This window comes from Lissotriton helveticus, chromosome 8, assembly GCF_964261635.1.
Source record: "Lissotriton helveticus chromosome 8, aLisHel1.1, whole genome shotgun sequence".
In the NCBI taxonomy this organism is placed as follows: domain Eukaryota; kingdom Metazoa; phylum Chordata; class Amphibia; order Caudata; family Salamandridae; genus Lissotriton; species Lissotriton helveticus.
In genome coordinates, this window is record NC_136069.1 from 1,022,856,285 (window position 1) to 1,022,869,194 (window position 12,910).

Consider the following 12,910-nt stretch of genomic DNA (forward strand, 5'->3'; position numbering starts at 1 on the left):
GCATTGAAAATGTGTTTTAAAGAAGTTGCAGCATGTGTTGCTGAGTAACATAGCTCGAAGTAAATTAAAACAAAGCAATATTGCACAGTCAATGCTGGCCATGCCATAGCGGTCTTCTTGATTTGTCTATCCCTTTGTGGCTATTGGCAAGCTGTGAGGAATACAAACTGGCAACCTCTCTAATGATATAGAGTTAAGAGACCAACTGGCTGTCTTTGTTTTGTCAAACAAATATTTATCTATGCCAATAAACTGAAGGCAATGGTTACTCTACATATCATTAGCAGAGAAATAAACGTTTGGAATTTGTATAAAGCAATCCTCACCAACAGCTGGAGACTGGAGCCAGGCACGTCATCATACCCATCTTCAGGGTCGGTGCTAGGCATGGGCAGTGTGGGCAGCTGCCCAGGTCCTCGAACTCAGACCACCAGCATGGGGCACGCACCAGTGCAACCCACCACCAAACCTCGTATGCCCCTGCCAGTCCCATTGAAGAAAGGTGTCTGTTTACAATTGGGCTTACAGGAGGAGGCCCCTCCCTGGGCCTCTCAGGGATGGTGTGGGGAGGCCTAGGGGAGGAGGACACTTCTTCTTGTGCCAGTTTCAAGGAGGTCTAATTGCAGGTGTGTTCTGCAATTAGGCCTCCTGCCTGGCTGCACACTGAGAGACACTGCAGGACACCCATTGTCAGCACTTTACAGTCCGCACAGTTTTACAGCTCAGCCCCAAGCTATTCTCGCACCTTCAGCCTAATATGAGCTGTGAAAGAGGTGTTTGTAGGTGGCAGGGAGGGGAGCTGCGGCCCAGGAGGAGTCTGCACAAAGCAACTTCTGGAGCCCTCAAGGTGTCACTTATGTAAATTAAAGGGGCCTCGCACATTGCATTTCGCCCGGGCCCCAAAATCCTAGAACCGGCCCTGCCTATCTTTTATGCACTTTTTCAGAAAAAAGTAGACTCTAAACCTCGCAAGTGCCGTAGACTTCTGGAAAAGTGTAAGTAGGTGGTGTCGTCCTATAATTATACCCAGTCTCGGATGTATCTCCTGATGGTTGGACCCCCAGTAGAGCTTTCCATATAAGCAGGGAGTCGGGCATCAACGATGGCATTACAGTAAGTTCTAAGAAAAGCAGCACCTCAGGTTAATATGAGCACTAAGAAAAATATTAAATTTAAAAAAAGGATTAGAATAGGAATTTTTAAACCAAAAACTATCAACACATAAATCGTCAAGCGATGACAGGGCACTCGCTTAGTAACATCAAATACGTTACTATGGTTTATGATGGTTCCCTTGTTACAAGCAAAAAGATCAATTGATGGACAGAATGCAGGACAATCCCATACATTCACCCCAGTACAGAGATCTGGGCCTAAATCCATCGTATTTTTGCACACCATGCCATTCCAGTTTGGACCCAGCAATATGCAAATCAGTCTTGACCCTGCGCCCAATGGGAACAGTCTAGCCCGAACTGCTAGGCCAGGTCCTCCCTGGACTGGAAACAAGCATCCTAGGACCGGTTTCTGGCTTTCAGCCCTCATCAGCCAGGATAGCTTGACTTCAGTGGCATGGAGAGCACGGGACCCACGTCTGGGCTTACCAGTCCCACTCGGGGTGACAAATGCAAAAAGAACAATTGATGGACAGAATGCAGAACAATGCCATACATTCACCCCAGTACAGAGATCTGTGCCTAAATCCATCGTTTTTTTGCTCACCATGCCATTCCAGTTTGAACCCAGCCATATGCAAATCAGTCGGGACCCTGCGCCCAATGGGAACAGTCCAGCCCGAAATGCCAGGCCAGGTCCTCCCTGGACTGGAAACAAGCATCCTAGGACCAGTTTCGGGCTTTCATCTCTCATCAGCCAGGATTTAACCCAGATCTCATGACTGGGGTGAATGTTTTGATTTGTTCTGCATTCCGTCCATCAATTGTTTGTCTTTTGGTTCCCTTGTTACAGCAGCTTAACAGGCAACAAGCTCAAATATAGTTCTGTGGCACTTTATGGAGGAAGTAGAATAGATCATAATTAGATACGGTAACAGTTCAGCTCATAAGGTACTGCTGAATACTTTAAAGCATTTTTTTTAAATCCTGAATATATTAAACAAGGCAATAACGTCAGCAGATGAAGTGCCACTGCTGACCCTCAGTGCAGAAGCTAAAATTGTGTTAACTAGGTCTGCAAATTTAAAAATATTAGTTCACCTGCTTTACTAAAACAATCACTTACACCTGATCGTAGCAGCTTCCAGTTTCTGGAAGACTCTACAAATTTCACAGAACAAGCAGGCGTTTTTGTGTTCTAAAGAAAAGGAAGGGAAGTCCCTATTTTCCACAACTTGGGAATATCATGATAGTACACCTCTTTAGTGAACACCTAAGCCCTTGAATTTAAAAACCACAATGTATACAAATATTTCAATTGGCTAAAATATACAAACGCAATATCTGATAGAGATAGTTTTAAAACAATTGTACAATTTATTTGAAATAAAAATTCATACATTCAATAACAATTTGAGTGCCTTGACAATATAATGTTAAAAGAAGTTTTATAAATAACACAAGAAGAACAATTTTTAAAAACAGTAGTTGTTACAAAAATGTCGACGCAGCGTTTCGGTTTTATTGTTACACCTTCATCAGGACAAAGCTCTAGTTAAAAAGAAACATACAATTAGAATCATACAATAAATTCCTTATTCTTTTTTAACAATATTGTTTCACTGTGTATGTTATACTATCAAAGCATTAGTTACACTTGACACTTTTAAAGCACTATATGTCTATACTCAAAAACATGTGGTTTTCTGGGGTTATGTAATGACTAAAGAGGATACTTTTGCTGAGAACTGAAACTGAATAAGGGGGTGCTGAGCAAATGCACATTCAAGTATCTCTAAATGTCGTACTTGCATACCTTAAATTTTAAGGGAATGGATAGTCGTCCTCTATTTTCAATTTGAGGTGATTTTCGTACTAGTACCATTCATCATATCACTAGCTGAAGCTTAGTGTCATGGGAGTTCTGAGGATTGATTAAGAAGGGTCTCGTATTAGAATACCATGAGACACAGAATAAATGAATAGTCAACCAATTGCCGGATAAATTATTGTTACCTTTAGTTATAGATCTATTCTTGCATCTGAGAGTTGAGGGAGCCACCGTTTTCTTATTGGTGCTAGAGTAATACTTCTAATCACAACCCAGAGAGAATAAAAAACAGGAAAAAAACATTTGTTTGTTGTTTAGTTATAAACTTTCCTGACTATGTTACTATTGCTCTAGGGATCTTGGAATGTCACTCACCCTTAAATCTGAGAGACTGTAGCAACATATGAATGGATGCTCTTGACAACAGCGTTATGAATTGCAGTTTGTTTCAATTTCGAGTAACATCCGTCTTAATGAGATGTGGAGTGATTGATTCCTCCAAATCTGTAATGTAATACACAGTATTGAGCCATATATAATCTACTCTTGCTTTTTCGATTAGTGTTATAGTTAATGCTTTACGTTGGTTCAATATCAATGGTTTCTATTAAAGAGGGTTATCAGGGAATCGTTCTTAATTTTGTTTTAAAATTTCACCGGATTACCGTTATTTTAAATAAGTTCTTTTCATATAGAGCGTATCCCCCATAGTGTATATTTTGCAACATTATTTTCTTGGTTGAATTTGACCCACATCCTAGAAAAACTTCTATACGGACGGGACTCACTACATTATGACTAAATTTATCAAACCCACATTATTTCTATAAACGTTAGGTTCTTAGTGGTGTTTAAAACACCACGACTAAGATTATCAAAAAATAGAGTCTGTATGGGACACAATACTCGTAACTCTTACCCGATCGGCGTGATACGGCCTCCCTGCTCCGCTCAATGCTCTTGTCTCGCGATGTTAACGCACCTTAAAGTGGTTCTTGTTTTTAAACATAAGCGGATATCCGGTGTGGCCGAGATTTGCCGCCAAATATTGACGTCATTTCCTGTGCGTTTTCGACAGAGAACTACTCGAGTAGTTTCTGATTCTGGATCGCCGTTTATGATGGAAGTCACATGATTGGTTACCTAGCTGTATGTGTGCTATCAATAGTATTCTCTAACCTGGTAGGTAGGGACTCAATAGACCAAACGTTATAAATGATATTCAAAGAACCTAAATTACTAACCCCCTGAGGGGATTTTTTAAAATTAAGTGTTACGAATTCATCATATTCGAGCACAAAGCCGAAATGCGTATCTAGTCATTCTGCCTGCGCCTGAAGACGGTGTTCTAGTGCGTCTTTCGTTGCCCCTCGGACTGGATGTAATAATCGGGGGTAATCGGACTAGTGTATCTATATTTATTATTAACATTTATTATTAACATTTATTACCACCATTGTATTGAGGCAGGTTTGCTTTTTGCCATAAGATAGTTCTGATATGTATATAAGAGTTAAGGTACTGGCAGAAGCTAGGACTAGATTATTACAAAATGCGTTCCCAATCTTCCTTGGAATTTAATCCATTTTTAACAGTATTAAAACGGGACATATAAAATTGTTCTCGTTTTTTCCTTTTTACCTCCATATTTCCCCCTCGGGCGTTCATATAGATAGTTTCCAGTCCGCACCATGAGAGATCTTCCACTGTGTGGTTTGCTAATTGCCAGTGGTCCGTCAATGGTGCTCCTTTCTTTTTGGTCCGGATAGCGGATTTGTGTTCATTCATCCGCAATCTGATTTCACGGGAGGTTTCCCCTATATACACTAAGTTGCAGGGGCATTTTATGAAGTATATGATGTTCTTTGACCTACAGTTAATAAAGGATTTTACTTTATGCTTGATGTTATTATGTTCCACATGTTCTCCTTTTATGACCTGTGTGCAGTTGGAACAGTTGCCACATGAGAAAGTTCCAGTGGGTAATGGAGCATTATTAATACTAGTTTGTGTTATGGTATCTTCTTCCCTATAAGTGTGTACTAGTGTGTTCCTTATTGTCTGATTGCGTCTAAAAGCAACCATGGGTTTGGGGAGTTTTTCTTTATTTTTATTTGTCACTAGGTGCCAACTTCTGTTTATAATATTTTTAATTTTCATACTAATGGAGCTGTAATTTGTGACAAAAATTAATGGTTTTTCTTTCTGTGTCTTTTTGCTTTTATTGTGAAGTAGGTTGTCTCTATTGAAATACTTCGCCCTTTTGTACGCATGTTTCACCAGGCGTTTTGGATATCCTCTCTCAACAAATTTAGCTATCAGTATTTTGGAGTGTTTCTCAAAATCTTTAATTTGTGTACAGTTACGTTTAAGTCTGAGAAATTGTCCAAACGGAATATTATCTCGTTGACAAGGAGGATGGTGGCTTGTATAATGTAACATGGTGTTACGGTCTGTTTTCTTGGTGAAAAGTTCCACTTGTAATAAGCCTTCCTCATGTTTAATGATTATGTCAAGGAATTCGCAGCTATTACTGTTAAAACTGAAGTGAATCTCAAATTAATATCTCCAAGGTTTAACCATGATATAAATTCATTTAATGACTCTACTGGGCCCGTCCAAATGAAAAAAACGACATCAATATACCGGGACCAGTATGAGATATTTTCAAAAAAAGGTGCCACAGGGTTAAAAATATGGGTGTTCTCAAATTCAGCTACGTAAAGGCATGCCAGGCTTGGAGCACAAGTCGCTCCCATGCTGGTGCCCTTAACTTGTTTAAAAAATTCTTTATTAAACATAAATATATTGTTTTTTAAAACCACATTAACACAATCAATAATAAAAACTTCATGTGAATTCAAGTCTCTGTCTCCTGTGTTAAAAAGGGATTCTATCATTGCAATTGTGCTATCTTGAGCGATATTAGTATAAAGGGCCTCTATATCTAGAGTCACCAGTAATTGAGTATTAGTATTAAAGGTTAATCCTTCCACTTTTTGGATTATGGCTGCCGTATCTTTAATATAAGCCTTTTGGGCCACCACATAGTGGTGTAAAAACATGTCTGCATATTTGCTTAAGGAGCAGGGAGGCCGTATCACGCCGATCGGGTAAGAGTTACGAGTATTGTGTCCCATACAGACTATTTTTTTATAATCTTAGTCGTGGTGTTTTAAACACCACTAAGAACCTAACGTTTATAGAAATACTGTGGGTTTGATAAATTTAGTTATAATGTAGTGAGTCCCGTCCGTATAGAAGTTTTTCTAGGATGTGGGTCAAATTCAACCAAGAAAATAATGTTGCAAAATATACACTATGGGGGATACGCTCTATATGAAAAGACCTTATTTAAAATAACGGTAATCCGGTGAAATTTTAAAACAAAATTAAGAACGATTCCCTGATAACCCTCTTTAATAGAAACCATCGATATTGAACCAACGTAAAGCATTAGCTATAACACTAATCGAAAAAGCAAGAGTAGATTATGGCTCAATACTGTGTATTACATTACAGATTTGGAGGAATCAATCACTCCACATCTCATTAAGACGGATGTTACTCGAAATTGAAACAAACTGCAATTCATAACGCTGTTGTCAAGAGCATCCATTCATATGTTGCTACAATCTCTCAGATTTAAGGGTGAGTGACATTCCAAGATCCCTAGAGCAATAGTAACATAGTCAGGGAAGTTTATAACTAAACAACAAACAAATGTTTTTTTTCCTGTTTTTTTATTCTCTCTGGGTTGTGATTAGAAGTATTACTCTAGCACCAATAAGAAAACGGTGGCTCCCTCAACTCTCAGATGCAAGAATAGATCTATAACTAAAGGTAACAATAATTTATCCGGCAATTGGTTGACTATTCATTTATTCTGTGTCTCATGGTATTCTAATACAAGACCCTTCTTAATCAATCCTCAGAACTCCCATGACACTAAGCTTCAGCTAGTGATATGATGAAGGGTACTAGTACGAAAATCACCTCAAATTGAAAATAGAGGACGACTATCCATTCCCTTAAAATTTAAGGTATGCAAGTACGACATTTAGAGATACTTGAATGTGCATTTGCTCAGCACCCCCTTATTCAGTTTCAGTTCTCAGCAAAAGTATCCTCTTTAGTCATTACATAACCCCAGAAAACCACATGTTTTTGAGTATAGACATATAGTGCTTTAAAAGTGTCAAGTGTAACTAATGCTTTGATAGTATAACATACACAGTGAAACAATATTGTTAAAAAAGAATAAGGAATTTATTGTATGATTCTAATTGTATGTTTCTTTTTAACTAGAGCTTTGTCCTGATGAAGGTGTAACAATAAAACCGAAACGCTGTGTCGACATTTTTGTAACAACTACTGTTTTTAAAAATTGTTCTTCTTGTGTTATTTATAAAACTTCTTTTAACATTATATTGTCAAGGCACTCAAATTGTTATTGAATGTATGAATTTTTATTTCAAATAAATTGTACAATTGTTTTAAAACTATCTCTATCAGATATTGCGTTTGTATATTTTAGCCAATTAAAAGTATTTGTATACATTGTGGTTTTTAAATTCAAGGGCTTAGGTGTTCACTAAAGAGGTGTACTATCATGATATTCCCAAGTTGTGGAAAATAGGGACTTCCCTTCCTTTTCTTTTGACATTTCTCCTTGTCCCTGATTGGATTCGTAAGGAGACCTCCTTTGCTTTTTTGACTTATTTTTGTGTTCTAGACATTTAATATAAGCACTTCCCTACAAATCGGAAAAATACATTAAAAAAAATAACAGCTACCACAAGCATTTGTTGCATTCTGCATTTGTTCCTTACTAATACATACTAAATGCGCAATCATTTCCATCTGTTGAGCACACAACCCAATGAGATCGTCATAGAAGAAACAGGGTGACCAGTTTTTACTCAGTTGTGGTATGGGAATCACCCTTAACCAAAAGGTCTATGAAAGCTGTCACAATCTGATATGACACCAATTTGATAACTACCCTACGATCATCGCAAGCATCGTTTGTCCATGCACATAAATCAAACTTCTTGGGAATGGCCCTACCTTGAGAATAGGTTGTGTACGTTAAAATGGTAATAGCAGTGATGCTTTCCCAAGGACTATTCTACTCCAGTAATCATCGTGAAACTGAGCCAGGGGTTTCATTGAACTGTAATTGACCTTTGACAAATCCTGCCAAATTACCCACTTAATACTGTCCTTTTTCACGACTTGGAAAGATTGTCAGAAAAAAGCATAGCAGCAACACAGAAGCAACAGCATAAATGTGGAAGGGATTACAAAAAAAATAAGAACTGATTTTGCAGTTAGGAAGGCAAGTGGCAAGTTTCTTAAAGTACTTGTGTTGCAAAATATCAATGTGCTCGCTCTGATTTTTATGGATGGATTTTGTAATGTATTACTCTCGCTCCCCATCCCACCACAGACCCAAATAATTATGAGCCTCTATCCTGTTAATAAAGCTATAGCCCACAATTCCTAACCATGTTCTTGGTGAAAAAAATGATTATGTATTTACAACATGGCAAATCTTTTTCCAAGCTAGGGGGTGGAACAGATGTGGAAAGCAAAGAATAAATACGACTGAGTCTACATATATACAACGAACTACAAAAACAAATATGTAACAAATAAGTTTATGTAACTGCTATACATAGCTGTCAGAAAAAAAGTAAAACAAACAAAAAGAAGGTAACCTGCTTTAGTATCAAGGAAGTTCAAAGGAAGCAGTAAGGTAACAGCTACAAAGCACTCTCCGGCTATTAGTTACTAAGGTGCAATAACAACTCAAATTACCAGATGGCTCAGTGTCAACAAGAACAGTATAGATCAGATCACTAAACCTTTCTGCAAACTAGTGAACTTTGAACTTATACGGAATCACTGAAGTGAAACAGGACTGCAAATACCAAAATGCACAGTTTAACTAACTACCAGCATGGTACCATGATGCCCCTTTAGACATGGAGTCATACGTTAACTTTATTGCGCATGCTAAGGACACCAACATCCCAGTGTCTTGTTAAGACAAGATCCCTGCCCTTCCTTTCTACAATTATCTGGTGATGAATCCCACTCCCCAGTGTCGGCTGAGGACAGCCCACTGAGGCTAGCTGGAGTTGTGAACAACCACATTTGAAATTTAAATGTAAAAGGAGGGAACATAAAGCTGTGTTAACCTTTTACAGAAACAAAACTCAACCTCCCATCCCCGTCCAGGCCCTCCTACCTAGTACAGGGAGACGAGGGGGAGTGAGAAACTAACTGCAAACGTATAAAATCCAATTCAGCACGACTAATCACACAAAGTAAGGGAAATGCAACTTGCGACAGACTCATCACGTGCCTCGCAGCTGGCAGGTCAGGCCTAAATTGAACTGCAGTGAGTCAGTCATGGGACCCTGCATCATGCCTATCTGACAATAGCTTTCTTTTAACTCGCACGGGGAGACAGGATCTGAGGATTCAATCAAGGTTGAAGGAATTTCTATCCAATGAAACCGAGTGTACTGTTTCCATACGTGCAATCTCACGTTCAACTATTAAGCTTTTGTATTCGTGATAATAATCTTTTCACTACGTGCGTTTAGCAGCGCTGAAGACGGACACTGAGATGTGCTGGGAAGCAGCGATGGCAAACAAAAAATAAATCGGACAGAAATATTCCCTAGAAGGAGAGGGCGGGGTGGCAGCAAGGAGCATCAACAACCTGCAGCATAGAGACAGCAGCTGACCCAGCCTGATCCTGTCCGCTTTCAGATGCGTTCAGCAAAGGGCCGACACTCCAAGTATCGGAGCACCAAAGAATGATAATCAACCCCCAAGAGCAACCCCCACAGAATCCCCAGTGAGACTTACCGCCCAGCGACGGATCTTTAAACATCTGATCGCCTCAGACTTGCTTTCGACTCTTCAAGACTTCAAAAAGTGAAGGCGAAGAGAGCCAATAGGAAAACCACTCTAAAGGGACTGGAGCGGAGCTGGGCGGGGCTCTCTGGCCGTATCGGTTCAGAAAGCATGTGATTGGTCAGAAGAGCGGAACATGCCCCGGAAAAGACGACCTATCCTTCCAGAGAGGGACCGCCCACGCCGAGGCCGACCCGGAAATATCAGCTCCATACTGTAATATGCGCTTGTCTTCAAAGTTTTTTGTTTGTTTATTCGGGGTTTTGGCCGTGCTGTGTCTTTGTAGCCTGCAGCTTATGGTGTCCACCTCAATTAACACTAAAGGAACGTTTTGACATAGCGTGTGTCACGGGAGAATTTCTTCAATGGGAAGGGGAAAGGAAAATTGTTACCAGGGCCCCGTCCAGAACAGTGGGGTATTGTATTGTATTGTATTGTATTGCATTTATATAGCGCTTACTAACCCTGACGAGGCGTCGAAGCGCTTTTTCAGCGAGTAGCACGCTACTCCGGGACCCATAGAGGATTAGTGTTGAATTAGTGTAGTGAAACATGCAAGTACATTTTAAGTGGCAGCCCTGCCAAGTGTCACGCATCAGGCGTGACGCTAATGCATTTCAGTGAGGTGGTCCGCATCACCGCACTGAAATGCTAAGTCACGCATATAAGGGCCTGTGCCTATCAAGCGAGGTTCTTTTAAAACACTAGAGTCAGTGGTACAGGCAGGCCTCCCGCACTGCAGAGGAGACTTCATGTGGGCTGGGTTCTGAGTTGGGGCGCTTGCTACAAAGTAACAACAGTATTGAATCGCACTTTCACTTTCATGAGTTCACGGCCCGGGCAGCAACTGAACTCTGAAATGGCTCCAGGCTGGTCTTGATGAGGTCACAGCCGGCGCGGTAAGAAATCCTGTGCCTGCTGCATCACGCGCGCCCGACCCAGCTGTCTCACCACGGACCGGGCGGTGGCAGAGTCACTTAGAACACCCGGGCAGACTGCAGTGCCCGGAGATGTTCTTTTGCGGCCCCAGAGCACCAGGAACTGTGCAGCGAGCTGAGCTGGCCGGCATGAGCGAGCCTGATTCAGGCCGCAAGTTACTCACACAACCCGGAGAGGCTAGCTAGGACAGGTGGCCAGCATCGCGGCTGCGAGGAATGCAGCTGCTCTCTTTCAAGTATGTGTGTGCCGAGCCCCGAATATAGAGAGGGGCGTAAAATACTTCGCTTTCAATAAAGATCTAAATTTGCGGAGTGTGCTCCCGGCTTTACTCACTAGTGCCCTGCGCAGAGCATTTTTTACAGGCATTGGAAGGCCTGGCAGCATCACTCAGCATGGCGCCTGTCCCGGACAGCTGGCAGCATTGTTCTGCTCACACGTGGCGCGGGCCGCCATCAAGTACTTTCGCAAACCTTGAGAGCCTGCGGTGAATTCATGAATTACGGAGCTCACACCACGGAGCTGCTTGTGACCGGCGGTTGAAGAGGCCGTCCGGGACAGTATCTCTCACTGGACATCAGCAGACTCTGAGGACATCAGCAGACTCGCAGTAAGTAGTACCAGCCACAGGAGTTTCAATTAACACATTATGCGTCTGTAGTGCTAAAACATCTTTTTAACGTTTTCAGTTACAGTTGTTCCCGGTATTATATGCGCTCTATGGAATACGGAGCACTTAACCGTTTCCGTGTTTTAAGAACACTTATCTCTGATATTAATTGTTGTTCATTTTTGGACTCTTATACAGTGCAAGCCTCAACCGAAGAAACCCTTTAAGTAGCACCAGTTTTTAGGCCTGGGAAGATTAGAGTAACTGAATGTTTTGCAGGTCAAATTACCTCATGGCCGGCCGTGCGCGCATTCTACCACATACTGTGTTATGCTTAGGCCTTAAGATGTGGGAAGCATATCAGCTTAAAGTGCTTTGATCTGGGCTGATTAGTAGAGTTGCTGTGTAGCTACAGGTAAACAAATAAAAAAAGATGAAATATGTAAATAAGATGGCTTTAGAGGAGCATAAATGTAACTTCTACTAGGTTGAACTGAAGTGTTTTTACCAATGTGCTTGCTGTCCTGGTACACACAACATCTAAAGTCGGTAATTTGCATGCTCTGTGAGGCTTCAATCAACCTAAGTTTCTGTTGCATATACCTTGAGGTAAGTAAAATATGCATATAAAACAGACCATACTCAGGCCAGAGATTCCCGATTTTTGAAGCCAAAAATGGCTTAATTGTAGCTGTCTCTACCCTAAAATACTTCTGCTTCAATGGGAGTGCTGGCTCACAGGTATGTGTGTACACACTTGGGGAGAATTCTGTGTGTGTATTTGTGAAAAGTGGATGTCAATATGCAGATGCACATTCACAATATTCAGAGAAGGTGAAGGATTTGTGGTAATCTCACACGTGCGGCGATGACAGGAGTATGAGTGCACATTTGTCGATAATCTCAGGTGTGTAGATGTCAATGCACAGATTTTTGTCTGTGAGTACATATACATTTGAGAATGTAAATTAAATTCAGTGTGTTGCAGGTGAATGAGTGCAGATTAAGAGTGCAGACAGACAGTCCGCTGTTGCCAGTTCCACGTTGACTGACAGTGCTCCTCCGCGAGTACACTTTAGTTTTCACCATATAATACTCCGCCCCATCGGTCAACCAACTGTGAAATGCTGCCCACAGCGTGCCACCAGTTTGCTACCTGTCCTCATTGGGACCATTGGGAGAGCAGACAAGCTTTTACAGTCATGTCTGCTGCAGCAGGATCTCAAAAGATCTGACTGCAGTGCCTCCGGTGCCGTGCTGAAAGACAGCAAACTTTTCAGTGTTTTCAAAATAGTCCCTCATGAATTATAAAGGAGGAGGAAGGGGTGTAATGTCTGATGTTTAACTATTTCCCTCATCTTCATTGCTTGATTTTGCTCACAAGCAAGTGTCACTCATAATTGTTGAAATGTCACTCATAATTACAATGAAATTATGAAAATGTCACACATAGCAATTTGAAACCTTGGCAGCGCTGAAGTGGTG

General features: G+C 41.0%; 1 protein-coding gene and 1 long non-coding RNA gene across 2 annotated transcripts in view; one reads left to right on the plus strand and one right to left on the minus strand.

Moving 5' to 3' along the window:
• RAB9A (RAB9A, member RAS oncogene family) overlaps positions 1-9,962 on the minus strand; it is a 223,902-nt gene extending 213,940 nt beyond the window's left edge. The window contains exon 1 of the mRNA XM_078657856.1: positions 9,832-9,962. The gene's annotated coding sequence lies outside the window, so the exon portion shown is untranslated. The remainder of the gene's footprint in view (positions 1-9,831) is intronic.
• Positions 9,963-10,843: 881 nt separating this feature from the next.
• The window catches only part of LOC144773067 (uncharacterized), a 120,402-nt gene continuing 118,335 nt past the window's right edge, over positions 10,844-12,910 (plus strand). The window contains exon 1 of the long non-coding RNA XR_013599913.1: positions 10,844-11,425. This is a non-coding gene — a long non-coding RNA (uncharacterized LOC144773067). The remainder of the gene's footprint in view (positions 11,426-12,910) is intronic.